This window comes from Myodes glareolus, chromosome 11 (genome assembly GCF_982192425.1).
Source record: "Myodes glareolus chromosome 11, mMyoGla1.1, whole genome shotgun sequence".
In the NCBI taxonomy this organism is placed as follows: Eukaryota; Metazoa; Chordata; class Mammalia; order Rodentia; family Cricetidae; genus Myodes; species Myodes glareolus.
The window spans coordinates 10895154-10914116 of NC_142036.1; the positions used below are offsets into that span (position 1 = coordinate 10895154).

At 38.8% G+C, this 18963-nt stretch overlaps 1 pseudogene; it reads left to right on the forward strand.

Moving 5' to 3' along the window:
* The first annotated feature begins 328 nt into the window (after positions 1–328).
* LOC148120385 (Ig heavy chain V region PJ14 pseudogene) overlaps positions 329–18963 on the forward strand; it is a 32465-nt pseudogene continuing 13830 nt past the window's right edge.

The window sequence follows — 18963 nt, forward strand, 5'->3', positions numbered from 1 at the left end:
TTCAAAATTAAAACATTTTCAATATTTTTAAAATTAGAACATAGAAATATTCAAAAACCAACAGTGCAAAGGTCATAGTGCTATGATAAAATCTACCAATGGTGTTTGGCCAAGGAGCATACTTACACTGTCTTCTATATTTGTACTGATACATTGGTGCTTCTCTAAGCCTTGGTCAGTGAAGCCTTTTTATGAAATGTGTGAAAGAATGTAAACATGACTTCTCTAATACTGAAAATAAGTGACCTTTGAATACTCACTGTGATGGATTTGCAGCAAGTCGCTAGCAGCTTGTGGAGGGGTCCCAATGGTGGCAGATCCACAAACCATGGTGGCAGATGCACAATCCAAGGTGGCTGGTCCCCAGCCATGTGGCAGCGGACTGGTCCCCGGCAAGCCTAGCCAGCAGTGTGAGCAGGCGGCAGGTAGGAGGCACATAGACAGCTACATTGTACAAAATAGAATTCGATATTTACTAGTTGAGTTATGGAGGGAAATGAAAAGAGGTAGAAGGGGGAGAGAGAAAGAAAGAAAGAGAAGGAGAGGAAGAGAGAGAGGTAAGAGAAAGAGGGGGAAGAGAGAGGACAGGAATAAGCTGAGAGGGTTGGGATCTGAAGCTGCAGGTAGGAAGGGAGTGGGCATGGCTTGTCTCTTAAAGAGACAAAAGAATCATAACATTTTTAGCTCTTTTTCATGATTAAAACCAGGGGATTAGCAACACAGGTTTAAGGGATTGGGGCGGCAGATTCTCAAGACTGCTTCTGGCTTATTTGTGGGTGGCGTCTTTGGTGGGGGAACCTGAGAAGGCTGGGTGCTGGCCACATCCTGGTATAGCTGGTCTTCTTGCTTCTGTCTGATGTTTGTGGCATGGAAATGTCTGGTGTCTCTTATACCTGTTTAAGGTACTGGTAGAACAAAGAACAAAGTTAAATTAAGGAAAAAAAAAATTTAGGACCAGAGAATTGAGGGGGATGTATCTGACCTGTTTAAGGTGGATATTTTAATTCGGCTTTCTGAAACTCACAAGAATTCTTTGGGTCTGTGAAAACAGAAGTTTTAGACACATACATTGTATAATGACTGTGACATATTTTTGTACAATGAAAAGTATTTTTAAAACTATGGAAGGCAGCATGAGTGAGAAATTTGATCTGAAATTTGTTTGGTGAGTTTTTTTGTTAATTTTTAAAAAAACCTCTCAGCTATCAAACTGTATCAGATATCTTTGAGAAGGATAAGATTTTACTTGAGTTACTGATTAAAAAGTGACAGAGAACTTACTTGGTTGGCACCCAGAGCTACTCTTTAGGGTCCTCCATTTTCGGTGAAGGTCGTATTTGCCTTTTGCTGTTTAGTGCAGGGCCTGCCAGGCTCCAGAAGATCCTGTGGGCTAAGAAATCTGTAGGAAGACAGGCCTACCTTGACCTGAGCAGCTAGGTTGTCGATTGCAGCAATTCTGTCCACATCAGGAGATCGTCAGCTTAGATGAAAGGCAATTTTCCCCAGCATGGATGGATGTTGTTGTATGTCCCTTTATCTTCCGTCTTCTTTGGAGGAAGTAGAGTTTTGCTGCTAGGAGCCAACCCATCTCTTTTGTTATGAATTTTTTGATAATTAAATATTTAAATATCACATTCCCCAGATCTCTGAGCAGTTGAGAGCTGTTTATTAGGTAAAACTGCAGTCTAGAATCTGTCTGTAAGGTTGGGTCTGAGCTTGACTGTACTGGCACTTAACAGGTAAGATTTACACTTGTAAAAAGGCAGAAAGAAGAAAAAAACTGCTTGCAATATAAGGTTGATGATAGTAGAGAACAGCTTAATATATTTTAAATGAGGGTTGGATAAGGCATTTTTGTGAGAGAATTAAAAGTGCATACCATTTTCAGGCGTGAGACTTACTGTTTTTGTAGTCTGAAATGAGATGTAATGAACAATTATTACACACAGAGAAAGTGAATAGGAATTGAGCAAAGCAGATGCTCTTGGTGGGCCCTACCAAAGGCATGCTACTGCACAAAACACATGTAACAAAGTCAACAAGAGGAATTTAGTGAAAAAAAAAAGGAAACTGGGGAAAAACAAAGGACATCCTTTAGTAAAGATGGGAGAACTTGGTCACCTGACCTGGCTCTCAGCCGAGAAGGTGGTGAAGTCACCTGACCCCAGTCAAAATTGCAGCAGGCACAGGTTTTATGAAAAAGACACAATTTTTGAGCTGTAAGAATTTTAAGCTTAATAAGAGACACCTAAATGTGTGATCTGCCCTGTCGCTGAGTTCCCATGTCACACCACAAGCCACAGAGGGAAACAAAAGGCTGGAACTGAAAAAACCTGCACCATGCCACGCTGGAGTTGAAAAAGCCAGTTGGAATTTTAAAAAGCCTGGGAACTGACATGGATGGTTGCTGTCCACAGCTGAAATTGTGAAAACCGGTGAAACCGCTGCACCACAAGGCCTATAATGGGGACGTCGCCTTGTATAGATGGGGTGCAAATAGGCACAAACACCCAGGACCCGTGAGCTTGGCATCCCCTGACTCTGGGTGGGGTGCTATGGCCTGGTTGGATCCAGGGCGACTCAGAAGCTGTAGATGCCAAAGGCCGCTCTAAGCGGTCTTTCATGGAGAGGAAAAAAAGGGAAGAAATGGAAAAAAAAAGATGAAGAATCTGAGAAACACTGGGTCCCCAGTCAAATGCACTGCACAGGGTTTTTGATGCTAAGAGCGGGCTGACTAACCCCGGGTTAGTCCAAACACAATTTTAGTTAAGGAAAGCAAGCATAGCAGAACGGGACACCTATGAGTGGGGAAGCCTGTAGTGGGAGTAGGAAAAAAAACCCTGGTTCAGGATCCCAATTTCTGGAGATGAACTGGAGCTTGAGGGCCTATCTGAGTCATGGGGCACCAATGTTATGGATTTGCAGCGAGTCCCCAGCAGCTTGCTGCAGGTCCCAGTGGCAGAAGGTCCACAAACCAAGGTGGCTGGTCCCCAGCAAGCCCAGCCAGCAGGGTGAGCAGGTGGCAGGTGGGAGGCACATAGATAGGCACATAATAAAGAATAGAATTGGATGCTTATTAGTTGAGTTATGGAGGGGAAGGAAAAAAGGGAGAAGGTGGTAGGGAGAGAGGGGGAGAGAAAGAACAGGAAGAGGAGGAGAGTGTCAGGATCTGAGGCTGCAGGCAGGAAGGGAGTGGGCGTGGCTTGTCTCTTAAAGAGACAAAGCAATCATAACACTCACCCCAAAACGAACATATTATATATGTTATGAAAGCTAAGAAAGGTAGCAAGAGACTTCTGTAAGAATGTGATAGAGTAGAGTGCTGCCTTTTAGGTTCAGTGTAGCCATAACAATTATGCACATATAGCAGAAACAACATGCTGCACATGGTCAGAAAAAAGGAACTGGAAGGATGTATGAAAGAGAGGATTTGGAAGAGAGTGATACAGAACAGAAAAGAAGAAACGAGGAGGCAAAAGTTTAGCAAGGAGGCTGGGAGGGAGGAGAAAAATGAAAGGAAAGAAGAGGCATGAGAGTAGGAGGGGCCAGAAAGGGTCATCAGAAGTGAGTAGCAGAGGAAAGAGGGAAGTAGGAATGACTGATTCATGGATTAGCTTGAAAAAGTTTTATTCTGTCTAAATCTTTATAAAATTTCTCTTTTACCAATAAGTTCTCTTTTCCTGTTTCGAACGAAATATTTTCCAGTTCCTTCCTCAAAAACATAAAGAAAATTTCACCATTCGAATGTTGCTAAACTGACACTAGAGTCTTGCCTACAGGCCAATTTAGTGGAAGCATTTTCTTCCAACTGAGGTTTGCAATTCCCAGATTATCATGGCTTTTTCTACATTGAGAAAGTTCTAACCATCATTCTGATAAAAAATATCGTACTGACATGGTAACAGGAACCATTAACTGAACATCCATGAGTCCACTAGACATGACTGAATGGATGACTAAACAAACTCAAGTAGAGATGCAGCTCTCAAATAGGAGGTAATTGTGAGTAATGTGAAGTTTTACCTTGAGGGCATTCCTGTTGAACACATTTTTTAGCAATACCTCCTGGAGAGTTTCATGGTAAGGGAACTTCTAGAAGCATGAGATCACAAAAGGTGGACACAAACTCTGTCTGATGTAACCAAAGAAAAAATTCTTGAAAAAGGTGGTCACACACCCGTTCTCCAAAATCATATTAAAATACGCAATTATTCTTGTGATCTTTCACATGATCCAAAAAGCACAGTGAAAAATCAGACAAACCAATGGTGAGACACACTGAGCATAATGTCTGAAAATGTTTTTCTGACACAGAGTGCAACCTGAACAAGTGGGGGGGTACTTATATTGGCTGATGCCAATCAGAGCTTGCATAGGATGGTGGAGACCTGTCTCCACCACTGCTACTCACAATACAGAATATGAACATCGGGAAAAGGAACACAATATGTGGAGTGTTCAATGTGAAAGGACTGGTGGATATTCTCTGGGATTTACTGAACAAATTGTTTTGAGCCATTCTCTGCCATTCCCTCCTGAGTTATATATGCAAGAAATGGAGAAAAGCCTTAAATCCCTTTTCTCTATAGTGATTTTCACCACAAGACAAACAGATTCTATTGTTCAAGGACATCCTCTTCTCCCTTTCTTGCCAACACTTAGGGTTCTCTGTCTTCTTATTGCTTCAGGTAACATAGCCATGAAGACTGCTTCCATGTAACTGTTTCTTATGAGGTGTCATGAATAGCTGACTCTCCATTCCCCAGCCATACAAAAATCATATTTAGTAACCTGATTTTGCATTGTGCTTCAAGTAGTAAAGAGACAAGGTAGAGAAAAAAAGGACATAGTGACAGAGACACAGACAAACAGAAAACAGGAACTAGGAAATATCCAGGTGTGATGTCCCTGAGAGGGCAAGTGAATACTCTGAGACCTCTTATGTGTATGGAAATCAATCCCTTGAATCTACTCTCATATAAAAAATTAAATAACATGTACTAAATGTTTTTGAGTAGCATCCTCACAAGTTGGATTTTCTAGGTTTGTGATAAAAAAATCACAGCATTGACACAGAAAAGATTTTAAGTAATTCCTTAATCCTAATTTCACGTCAGAAAGAGTATGAAGTGCATCTTATGACTAAATTCCATCTAAAGACTCCGCTGGAATTTACAGGGATATGCACTGAAGATGTGGTATACTGTTGATGGCACAACATGAATGTAGAGTAACTTAATGTTTTGCATCCAAGATCTGCACAGTGTGAATCATTTAATTTCCTATTTATATGCGAGTGGGAATCTAGTGTCAGAAAAAGTATTACTCATTTTTTATCTCCAGGTCCTCTAAGAAACACAAGGAAAAGTTTTAGACCATGCCCTGTGCTTCCTTTTATCCTCTTAGGAACTTCCTACAATGCAAAGCAGCCATCCTTCTCAGGCTAAAAGTCCAGACCTAGATGAGAGGCCCCATCTCTTTCTCACTAAAGCATCCGGGAAGGCGTGGTTGTCCTGGTGCTGCTCCTCTGCCTGGTGTCCTTTCCAAGCTGTGTTTCAGGGTTTCAGAAAAGAGACCCAGGCATGTCATCTGTGGGATGTATGTATCATGATGGTTGTACCTGCTCCCAGGTTCCCGGTCCCAGGCACAGCTGTAGGAGTAAAAACCTGGTCTAGTAAACCCTCACAGACCCTGTCCCTCACCTGAACTATCTGTAGATTCTCATCATACAGTCATGGTGTAAGCTGGTTCTGCCACCCTCCAGGAAAGTGTCTGAAGTGGATGTGAAGAATCTGGAGTGGTGGAAGCAAACATTATAATCCTGATCTCAAATACTAAGTCAACATCAGTAGAGACACCTCTTGTTTCATGAATTCTAATGGTTCTTAAAGATAAAAATCCTGAATCAGCTACCAGAGTCAAAAGCCGAAGAATAAAAAAAAGCAGAAAATTCAGCCACAAGAGAGTTCTTACCTCTACCAATGCTCAGACCAAATAGGGAAGATCCTGTCTCTACAAATCCTCTGACTGAGTGCTGTCTCTCCAAAATCTCAGACTGCCTCTCAGACTAAAACCTCAGACTGGATCTGAGCTCTTGTCTCCTCCCATCTTTTTTTTTCCTCTCTGCCCTGCCTGGGAAACCAGTCTCTGCCACCCTAGTGCTGGGATTAAGGGCATAGGATTCCAGGTGCTGGGATCACCTTTGTGTGAGTTCTGCTTCTATGTTGTACAGATTGCCCAGGGTAACATTGCACTCACAGAGAGTCATCCACTTCTCTCTTCTGGGATTAAAGGTTTGTGCCACAATTGCCTGGCTTTTGTAGCTAACTAGTGACTTAGCTGTACACTCCAAACTTCAGGAAGTTTTATTTATAAAGTCACAAACAAAATATCACTATACCTCCAGGAACTATGTTTACATGAAACTGAAAATTCTGCAAACTTTGAACACAGCCATGTATTATTCTGCCAGAGGAAGAGAGAACTCCAGTGTATGCTTGGAAAGAAACCTCTCTACTCAGATCAACAGGGGATGCTGAGGACCAGCAGGAACTCCCAATACCAGTGGTGGTTACTTAAGAAACTAGGAAGTTCAAGAATATGCTGCATTTATACCTGTTTGATGCTATAACCTTCTTTTTTTCTTTTACACTAGGAAATCCTCTAGAGTAGGCTGTATTTGTCATAACCTACTAGTCTTGTTTTTTAATTACACAATAAACATCTGTGTTTCCACCCAGTCCTATAAGATGTCTAATGCTTCTTGTCAAATTAGCAAGTAATATGTTGGATCCCAGGTTTTCCCCTGCTCCTTGATGCACAAAACGCAAAACGCAAGTACTGTTTACACTAACCAGCCAATCTTACTGCTAATTCTGTGCTGGCTCCACTTTTAGCTTGGTGATTAAGCTGTAGGTTTGTTCTATCTTTGAAATGGTAATTGCCACCTGCAAAGGAGGATTCCCAAGGCACCTTATCCTCTCTCTCTCTTTTTTTTTAAAATAATTTTATTAAATTATAAAAGTTTCCATTTCCGCCCCTCCTCCCACCACCCTCCCACTCCCACCACTCCCTCTCCTCCTCCCTCTCCATCCCTAAGAGCAGTCAGGGTTTCCTGCCCTGTGGGAAGTTCAAGTTCCTCCCCCCTCCCTCCAGGTCCAGGAAGGTGAGTGTCCAGACAGACTGGATCCGCAAAATCCAGTATATGCAGAGGAAACAAGTCCCAGTGCCATTGTCAATGGCTTTTCGGAAAGACTCCGGGCCAGCCACATTCAGAGAATCTGATTGGATTGCATCCTCGTTCAGTCCCAGTCCAACTGGCCTTGGTAAACTCTCATTAGATCTGTCCCCTTGTATCAGTGGGTGATAGCATCCCTCGCAGTCCTTATTTCCTTTTTCATTTTCTTCGTCCTTCTGCTCCTCATTTGAACCTTGGGGGGGCTCAGTCCGGTGCTCCAATGTGGGTCTCCGTCTGTATCGCCGTCCTTCGCCAGATGAAGGATCTATGGTGATAAGCAAAATATTCATCAGTATGGTTATGGGCCAAGGACAGTTCAGGCACCCTCTCCTCTGTCCAGAGAACAATCTGGGGATCTCTACTTGGACCTGGGATCCCATATATAATCAAGTCTCCTGTAAACCCTAAAATGACTCCCTTAGTTGAAATATATTCTTCCCTGATACCATATTCATCCTTCCTCCCTTCCGCTCACCCGGTCCACCGAGCTTTCCCCATTCCTCCCCTTCTCTCTAACCCTCTCCTCTTCCAACAACCCTCCCCACCATGCACCCGAGGTTACCTGGGACTCTTGTCTCTTTCCTACCTCCTGGCGGATAGCTAAATAATCTTCATCAGGTTCATCTTCTTATTTAGCTTCTATAGGATCACGAATAATAGGCTCAAAGACCTTTAATTATGGTTAGAATCCACTTATGAGTGAATACATACCGTGTTCCTCTTTTTGGATCTGGCTTACCTCACTCAGTAAAGCGTTTTCTATGTCCATCCATTTGCATGCAAAATTCAAGATGTCATTGTTTTTTACCGCTGAGAAAACTCTAATGTGTATATGTTCCACACCTTTTTTAACCATTCTTCTATTGACGGGCACCGAGGCTGTTTCCAGGTACTGGCTATTACAAATAGTGCTGCTATGAACATAGTTGAACAAATGCTTTTGTAGTATGTTAGGGAATCTCTAGGGTATATTCCCAAGAGTGGAATTGCTGGGTCCTGAGGGAGGTTGACTGCCAGTTTCCTGAGAAACCGCCACACTGATTTCCACAGTGGCTGCACAAGTTTGCATTCCCACCAACAATGGATGAGTGTTCCCCTCACCCCACATCCTCTCCAGCATAGGCTATCATTGGTGTTTTTGACTTTAGCTATTCTGACAGGTGTAAGATGGTATCTCAAAGTGGTTTTGATTTGCATTTCCCTGATCGCTAAGGAGATTGATCATGACCTTAAGTGTCTTCTGGACATTCGAAGTTCATCTGTTGTGAATTCTCTGTTCAGTTCAGTACCCCATTTTTTAATTGGGTTAATTAGAGTTTTAGTGTCTAGTTTCTTGAGTTCTTTGTATATTTTGGAGATCAGACCTTTGTCTGATGAGGGGTTGGTGAAGATATTCTCCCAGTCCAAAGGTAGCCTTTTTGTCTTACTGACAGTGTCCTTTGCTTTACAGAAGCTTTTCAGTTTCAGGAGGTCCCATTTATTCATTGATTCTTTTTATGTCTGTGCTTCTGGAGTTCTGCCTAAGAAGTGGTCTCCTGTGCCTATGTCTTGTAGACTACTTCCCACTTTTTCTTCTATCAGGTTCAAAGTGGTCAGATTAATATTTATGTCTTTAATCCATTTGGACTTGAGTTATGTGCACAGTGATAGATATGGATCTACTTTCATTCTTCTACAGGTTGACATCCAGTTTTGCCAGCACCATTTGTTAAAGATGCTTTCCTTCTTTCATTGTATACCTTTAGCTCCCTTGTCGAAAATCAGGTGTTTATAGTTTTGTAGGTTAATATCCATGTCTTCTATTCGATTCCATAGGTCAATTTCTCTGTTCTTATGCCAGTATCAAACTGTTTTCAATACTGTAGCTCTGTAATAGAGTTTGAAGTCAGGGATGGTAATGCCTCCAGAAGTTCCTTTATTATATAAGTATTATTTATGATCATTATAACCCCAATTACAGTCTAAATCCAGTTTATAAATTTTCAGAGACATTCAAATACATTGAGTAAGCTATACCTAATTCTTCCGTCATTGATTGTATGTGGATTCACCCTAAACATTTCTATCTTTTCATGGCAGATCTGCACAGTGTGACTCAAAATATTTCTTGTTTGTCAGGGATTGGAAAGCCAGCTAGAACCTGGAAAATATTCCTGAGTATTCATTTCTATTTCTACTAAGAAGCAGAAAACAAATGTCAATCACCTAAATGGGAAAAGGAACCCTCATGTGCTTCCTGTTACACTCTCAGGAACCTCTCCCAATTCAAAGAAGCCACAGGCTCATGAAGAAAGCCAAGGTGTAGTGAAGAATCTTAGAGTCTCCAGAAGAGCATGACTGTCCTGGTGCTGCTCCTCTGCCTCATGACCTTTCCAACCCGTAAATATTTTATGATTTAAGGAGAGAGACCCAGGTACACCATGTATGAAATGTATGACTAATGATGAGGTTGCTTCTCCCCAGGTGCGCTGTCCTAGGTACAGATCCAGGTGAAGGAGTCAGGTACTAACCTGGTGCTGCCATCACAGACCAGATCCAGACCCTGTCTCTCACACCTTCACTGTCTCTGTGCTCTCAGACAACTGTCTTATACACTGGGTCCACCATCCTGCAGGATAGGGTCTGGATTTAATGGGAATAATATGATATAATGAGAACACTGATTATAATTCAGTTCTCAAATCCTAGGATATCATCAGCAGTGACACCTTCAATAGCCAAGTTTTCTTAAAACTGAACAGTCTGTAACTGGAGACACAGCCATATATTACTCAACCAGAGATACAGTGTTGGAGCTCCAGTGAGAACCTGTACAAAACCTTCGTACAGAGATCTCAGGGCCAGAAAGCAGTACAAAGGACCAACTGGGACTACTCAGCACTAACACAAGACATTTCAGTGTGCTGAATCACAGCAGGTGCACAAGCCCATGATGAGTTGGCTTCTCTGTTCCTTGGCTTGCTCTGTGCATCAAAGTCGTGTTTCTCATTGCCCTCATCTAAAATTTAGTCTGTACTAATCTATAACACATCAGAATATTTTCATAGTCCTGTTTTCCACTATTATATTTATTTTTCTGTAATTTGCAATCTCATCTGAACAAGATGAGATAGTATCACACAAGGCAGTCCTGGCTGCTCTGCAGATACCAGTATGAATTATGAAGAGACCCAAGGATCATTGAAAGTGGGTGGGTCCTTTGATTCACAACAGAGCTTCGTTTAATTCTCTAGTTAGAGCAGAATTTAGGATTTTGACAAGAGCCAACAGATCTGGAATACCCTGGTAGGACCTATAAACCATTAACCTTGATTTGCTCCACTCTCTACACAATCCTCACATAAAGCATAAGCATCAATTTCATCACTGACCCTGGCTATGCTCTTGTGCTCAGACCATAGCAACAATCCACCTAGAGACAGCAGCTGAAGTTCAGGAGCCTACAGGAGGTTCCTGGCTAACATACTGCTTAATGGTCGCTGAGCCTCAAGTCCCTTTCTGAAAATGCTGTCAAATTACAATGTACTTTCTATGTATTAGAGTCTATTCTGTTTTTGTCAGATTCCTGGTGTGTAATCAGTTTGGTTTTGACTAAAATAAAATACCCTTTCCCTACCAATATATTTATACACATTTTAAAAGCTTACAGGATTTTAATTTCTAGTACTTACTTAACACTCATTCTATTGCAAATAAGTTTTCTGGCCTCTGCAGTTATATCTGAGTCACAGATCCTTGATCTGAATATCAGATGTCCCAACTTGTGGCACTTGTAGGATTTAGGGAGAAGGATGTGTGTTGTGGGCAATGCTCCATCACATACTTGGAACCTTCTGGATTGATCTCACTGGAGAAGACCAAATGGATATTCAAAGCAAAGAGATAATATTTTTCAACTCAATTGTGATGAAACTAAGGATATGTTGTTGGTCTGTTCACATTGTCATGGAGTATAACAGCATAGCACTCTTCCTCATTCTTTGGGTCTTACATGTTCTCCACCCTCTCTACTGAGGTATTCTTTTGGCATGGACAAGTTGATATAGATACCTGATAGACCAGAACACATTTACTAGAATATGAAAAGTTATGTGTCTCAGAATTAAGCATTACTCCACTGCAAAAGAGGCTTATCCAACAAAGGCTGAGATCTGTACTATGTGTTCAAACCTAAATATTTAGAATATATTTACCAATATGTCCAATATTTAGAATATATTTATCAATATTTCCAGTTAGCAAAACAATTGTAGTAGGTTCTTCTCTAAGTACTATGACCTTCCAAAACATGATGATTTAGAGTATCAACCATGTATTCATTCCTGTAAATTAGGCCATCTTCAACTTTATTCCTCAAACTGTGTGTAATGATGTCTTCAGACTTATAATCTTTTATGTATTTCTGGTAGGAAACTAGAGGCAAAGACAACAACTTGTTTTGTTTGGGTAACCTTGAGCTTTTTTGTATGAGTATCCTCCCATCCCTGACACAGAGCAAGAAATATTGCCCAGGTCCTGAAGTTCATTGAAAGGTAGGGAATATGAGCAGTCCTATCATCAAGTTTCATCTCTATTAGTGACTGTTAGACAAACTTGAGAAAATGGAATGGGAGCCTTGATTTATGATACAAAAGTGATACTTGAAACTGAGAATATATTCTACCTTTCCTGAGCCGCATCTTCATCTCCAAACACACATAGTGAAGAAAGAGTTTAACCCATAATTGAATTTTGTAAATATGGAGGACATGACCATATAGTAGTTTGGTTAAAAAAAAAGAGGGGCCATCAATTTGAGTCTTTATATAATACTCCATGACTGGTTCCCAGAACCAGTGGAGGGTGATTGGTTGAAACAAAGAATAGTATATTCAATAAACTATTCCTCATATCCTGATTTGAGGGGTGAACTCTTTCCCTGTCCTCCAATGCTTTCCCTGGACTCTAGTGCCTGGCTATTCTGTTACCAATACCACCAATCACAACCTGAAGATTAGTTTTTATGTGGAAACCATGAATAGCAGAATCAAAACCAGAATTCACTAGAGAGGATTTTCTTTAGACTTGACCCCAAGTCAAACTGTCAATTGGTGAAATGGGGAAGAATGGTGGTGTCCCAATCAGCAGGAAATGAATCTGGGTCCCTGGGGACCTGGAAGAAAAAAGAGGGGATTGACAAGAGATACAAAATATGGACAGTAAGTCTGTATTTCTGATCAAGCTGCCAACTTAATTTTACTCAGAGGCATTTATATAGCAAACAGGCCATGGGAGGGTAGGATGCTGGAATGTCAAGTCTGGAGGCATCTCTAAATGACAGAAAGAGGTTAAGGAGATACTGAGGGTCTGTGATTGTTAACTACAAAAGGGAATGTTAATTAAATCTGAAGCCTCGGGTCTCCAGGTCTCACAGGGAGATCAGAAGAGAAAGGGTTATTTCCTTGGCTTGGAGCTTACCCTATAGAGCCTTCTGAATAGCTTACTTAACTTGTGGGCTTAAGGTGGCTATAACCAAAATACAGATTTTTACTTCTGACATGATGGTAAAGACATCACTCTGCAAGTACTCAGGGCTCTGTAGGTGGTCTCAGACCCCTCACTTTGAGTTCTTGCAGTTGGCCCATAGCAAACCTCCTCCCATCATATTGTCACACAAATGTCCTGAGTAGTGTGAGCTACATCATTGTATAAAGAATGAATTGGTTACTTTAGAGAGATTGTATTGGAGGCTGAAGGGCCAGTCACTTTCATCAATATCCCATAGGGAAGATGGAGCAGCATGGGTTTTTTCCTCCCATAACAAGAAGCACTAAGGGGAATGAGAATATTTCGTAGGATTTTTAACATGGGAGAAAATCAGGAATTCAATAAGTTTCAGTCAAATTAGGAATATGAAAGTACAAGAGAATCCTGGGCACTGTCCTAGAGAATATGCAGACTAACAGGAAGATGGTGGATCAGTAAAAAGGGAGATAATTACAGTCATAGATGTCTTTATAGTAACACTAAAGACCACATGCTCTTTTCTAGACTCATGCATCAATAATATTGAAACGGTTATTTCATCTTGAAAGAACTTGGGGAGTCAATTTTCACCCACTTACTTATAATAAAAATGTTGACTTCCATCATGAAAATATATCTTCCAGTTCTCTTATATTCTTTCCTGGGCTATGGGATTTCCTAGAAATTACTGACCTATGTACAAAATGGAGTGTTGTCTATTAATGAGACTGTTGAGTCTTCTCTTGTGACTGGTATAACAGTACACTGAGAAGTAAGAATATATGTGTTTTTAGGTAGAGACATTTTATCCTTCAGAAGTTATTGACATCATAAGTCAGATTTCTCTTTGCTTGATCATTCTTTCTGGATAGCTTTCTTTTCTTCTTTAGGTATCTAGATGTCTGAGATCTCTTGATTTTACAAAGATTGTCATTTTCCACAAAGGCAAAAAAGAACCCTGCCCCAACACTTATGAGCTTTTCTTACAGCCTGTAGTATTGTCATCTCAGTAGATGAGCTGTCATTTACATTTATCAAGAAGTTTCTTCTTCCCAAATATAGCACATCTGCTGGTTGTCATTCTGAGGTCAAAACATCCTTAGAATATTCTGACTGACTTAACTCAGAAGTTTTCTCTGTTATCCAATGTCTTTAGGCAGGTGCTGTTCTATTCTTATTAGCATTAACAATTCAAAGTTAATAGAGCATTATGCAATCTATTTTGGCAGTCTTTATCATTACTTTCTGATAGTTTGACTATTCTTTATAGTTCAATTTGATCTTTCTATAACTCCCTGACTTGTAGCATTGTTTACTATACCTGTAATATATGCTATATTACAATAAGAAAAAAGCTGTTTCATTTTCTTAGAGACATATACTGGAGCATTGCCTGTTTTTATTTGTGTTGGTATACACATGATGGACATAACTTCTGGCAAACGTGTGATACTGAATCAGCCTTATGTGAACTCAAGGCATTTGCCCATTAAAAATGTGAATAGGTATCAATCGTGTGGTGTACTGTACTTTAATTTTCCAAATTCTTTAAAATAAAACATACCTACCTGACAAATCCCATTCATTTAAATACTCTTTGGGCAAAACTTCCTGCAAGGAGAGGTGTTTGGTTTCAAAAAGAACAAATACAGCATCTGCTTATAATTCCCTTGTCTTGTTGCTTGTAATGAAAAGGTACGTTTATAAAACTTTGCTCTAGAAATGATATTTTGTGATATTCTGAGATGTTTAGCATATTTCCAATTGATAATTGATCAATTTCTGCATTATCTTGTGCTAGGGGAACTGACAGATCCATGTATAATTAGATGTGTGATATATATAAGTAATGAAGTCTACTCCTGATTAAATCTTGAGTCTGGATGCATACTAAAGTAAATTTTGTATCATCTGACATGAATTCAGGTGTTTCAATATGTAAAACATCTCTTTCTGTGTATTGTGGATGGGTAACTATGCTGAAAATTTCTTTAAAATCTCAAAGCACCATGAGAGTAGCATTTAATTATGACATTTGCACAGAATCATAATGGATTTGTTCCACTTTATTTAAATTTTATGATTTGTAACCTGTCATTTCTGATTTATTTACATCAATGTAGAATGTAGGGGTTCTAGTTATAGCTGTGCTCCACACAATGCAAGGAAGGATCCAGTTAGCTCTCTTTAAAAGACAAATTTTCTCATGTTTGGCTTACTTGTTGTGAATCTCTTACCCAAAAATTAGTAAAAGATCTTTGCTTATGTTCACTATTTTCCTATAATCTGTTAATTTCATCATTATAAAAAACAACTATAATTTCTGCTGAGTTCATTCCTGCTCATTGATAAAGTCTCAGTAGCCCTCTTATAATTGATTTACAGACTTTTTTCACATAAAGTTTTAATTTTTTATTAGGATAACATAACACAATGATTCATTTGAAGATAATATCCTCCCTCTGCATTAAAATTCCTCTAGGGTGATATTTGGAGCATAATATGATCAGAATGTTCTTCAGATTCAGATCCACATTGTCCATAAATGCCTTTGTAATTTCACATCAATCAGAGTAATTTCCTTTCATCTTAAGATGATTATTCTCTGGGACTATTAAGTCTTTGTCACCATCCAATGGTTTGTTTAAATTAGGCAGTACATTAGGTTTTATTTTGGTAGTGGGTCATAGATATGAAATGTCTCCTAGCATTCTTTGAAAGTCATAAAGAGTCTGCAATTGATCTCCCTGAATTATAACATTTGTGGTCTAATTTTCTGTAAACCTATTTTATAACCCAAATAATAATTAAATACTCTCATCTTTATATTTTTCAGGAACAATGTATAATCCTCAATATGGCAAATTTTCTTCTTCAAACATTCTTTCTAAAGTATCCACATTTGAATCAGATAGCAAAATGTCATCAATGTAGTCGAAACTGAATATTTAGGAAATAGTTTGCATATCATTTTCAATGGCTGACCTAAAAATATTAACACAAGGTAGGGCTGTTTAATATTCCCTGTGTGGAGAATCTACCACTGATATCTTTTGGCAGTCAGAGATTTATTATGAGTAGACACAGTGAAGGCAAATATTTCTCTTGTTTTTTTTTCTTGTAAAAGTATAGTGAAGAAACAAACTTTTAAATCAATGACTATAAGAGGCCATCCTTTAGGCAATAGGAAAGGCAAGGAAATTTCAGATTGTAGAGAGACCATTGGTGGAAATACATTACTAAGATATCTTAGATCTGTTAACATTCTCCAATGCATACAGGACTACTTGATTGTTCAATATGCTGTAAATCTTGTTGCTCCTATACTAGATGTTTTAGAGTCTATAGTTTCTCTATTTTTAAAAACCATTATTTAACCAATATAGCTTTTCTATAAGAAAAGCTATCCATTCATTTCTATAAGAGTTTGCCAGTTATTCTCTGTGTTTGGACAGCCTCAATGTTCAGTGTCTGTTTTTTATAATTACTTATAATAACCTTTCAAGAAATATGAGTTGACTTGTCGTCTGTTCTGAGATCTCATAAGTGTTTATCTGGCTATTCCTTGTTGTAAAAGATCACAGTCCCATCAAGCCTCTATTATATTAGCCACATATGGCCTCAACCTTTCTCTCTGTCCTCCTGGACCTATGCAATCAGCCCAACCCATGTTTGATTTATCTGAGATAGGCTTCCCATCCTTAAGAATTGAACTCTGCCTCTTATAGAGGCTAATTCAGATGCCAAGATTCTGTAATAATAATAGTCACATCTTCACCTGTGTCTAATAATCCTTCAAATATAAAGTTATTTATTTGTATTCTTAGCTTCTGTCTGTGATCATTTATAAAAGTCTGACAAATATACTATTTCCTATTTCAATTTCCTATTATAATTTTTGATTTTTCCTACATGATTATTCTATCATTTAGAAAATATAATTTTTTATAACAGAATTGGATTTTCTGATTTTCCTTGGGAGGCATGTCCTCTACAGTGACTGGTAATTACTGGACCATGTTTAACCTGATCACTTGCAAGAAGCCCCTCGAAGAGTTTCCCAATGATAACAGGTTGTCTTGTTTGTATCTTTTTGCTCTACACTCATTTGTCCATTTTGAGCCTTTGCCATATTGTTTACATAGCCCAGATGTTTGAGGCCTTCTATTTGGGTGATGATTCCAAGACAAAACATTGATTATAGGCATGTAATGTCTACAATTCCTTCTCAGTTGGCCCGTTCTACCACAGTTAAAGCATTTGGAATTTTGACAGCTCTTCATAACTTTAGACATAACTCCTCCTACCTAAGCCTCAGTGTTAAAGTCAAAGGATTCAAACTTGCTTTTTTGTAGGATCCATTTGTACATTGGTACTAATTTTAACCTCAGGGATCCAAGTATCTTTTTGCATTGTAAATTATCATTTTTCAAAGACAAAGATTCAATGAGTACTCATCTAGCTTCTGGATCTGCTACCCCTATTTGTACAGTCTTCATTAATCTTTGCAAAAAGTCACTAAATTTTTCTCTTGGGTCTTGTATAACATTAATATATGATTCAATTATTTGTCTTCATTTTTGAATCTTGTCTCAAGCAGTCAAGACTGTTGTATGGCATAGGAACAATATGTATGCATTCTTTGCACCTTGGCTATCTGGATCAGAATTAGGGCCTTCACCAAGAATTTGATCTTATGAGGTCTCAAAACTTCTGACTCTGTGATGTTTAATGTTGTTAGCTTCCTCTCTAAAATAACACTTCTACTGAAGTTGTGGATCATGATCTAGTACAAGTGAGGTTAGTTGAATTCAATAATATGAAGGGACCTTATTTCTTGAAGTTCATGTATTTACCAACTCACTCATATATAATTAATGTATACCACATGATACTACTTCTGGCTTAATATCTTTTAGATCATTTTAATATATATGTTCCCATTTACATTTTGTATGTCCTTTGGGTATGTAATATTTGATGGCTTTTCAGAGGTGGTAACAGGATAAGTATCTAAACCCCTTGTTAAGTCATCTCTGACTCTAAAAGGTACTGGAAATGCTAAATCTTCACGTCATCTTTTGCCTGTACCTCTTCTCCTTGCTTATCAGTTCCAGCAAGTTCCTCAGTGGGTTCAGATCTATTTATCACTGTCTTTTGTAAAGTCTAAAGCTCTTGATCTATAAATATTTCTAATGATTTTCTCAATTCAATTAATTCCTGGTTCTCGTTATGTATACATGAAAAGATTTTTTTAATTTTAATTTTTCCATTAATGATTGCATCTTATTCTTAGAGATAATTTGGATGACATGTAAATAGCCTTCTAGAAGTGATGTTTCATCTGTTAGCTTGCCATAACTTTTTAACAGATTTTGATTGTCAATTTAAAAGGAATGTATTCTTTCATATAAGTAGGAATGACTGATTCATGGATTAGCTTGAAAAAGTTTTATTCTGTCTAAATCTTTATAAAATTTCTCTTTTACCAATAAGTTCTCTTTTCCTGTTTCAAATGAAATTAAGGAAGTTGTAGTTTCTCATTCACAGGTGCAAAAACAAAGAGGACAAATTACAGCTCTTTTAAAGTTCTCTAGTTTATAACTGAGCCTAACATCCAATAAGTGTCATAACTGCTGACTCCTTTAAAATATCTACATATATAAGAAAATGTGTGAGTATGTATGTATATATGTGTGTGAATGTAAAACACATGAAGTTATATGTCACTCTATATAATAACAAGAAGCAGATTGTTAGCTTTCATGGCTTGTGGGAAAAGTTAGGACCTATAATTCGTAACCTTTTTGTCTCATCCAAGAGATCAGTCTCATTTTTCTTCTCAAATATAACTCAATTCTATCACTTGTCTGAAACTTGAGTCTAAAGATAGCACATAGCTCTAATGGCCTCATGAACAGACATTTTTCTTCATGCTAACCTCTCCATTGGTTCTTTCATCTTGGATAATGCATGCAGGCAGAGTAGGCTGCATAGAACAAGCATCTTCAATCAACATAAAAATGAAAATTAAAGCCAAAAGGATAAGTTGCCTGTAGCCAATAATTCCAGACCCATTTGCTGAAGGAAAGAAAGAAATAACAGTGCTATGGGGATGGAGAGAAATGGACCTTGTGCCTTGTAAAAGGGAACATGGTTCTGTTATGTTACTGTAAAGGAGTTTGGGTGAACCACAAAAGTTTTGTATACAAGAACACATG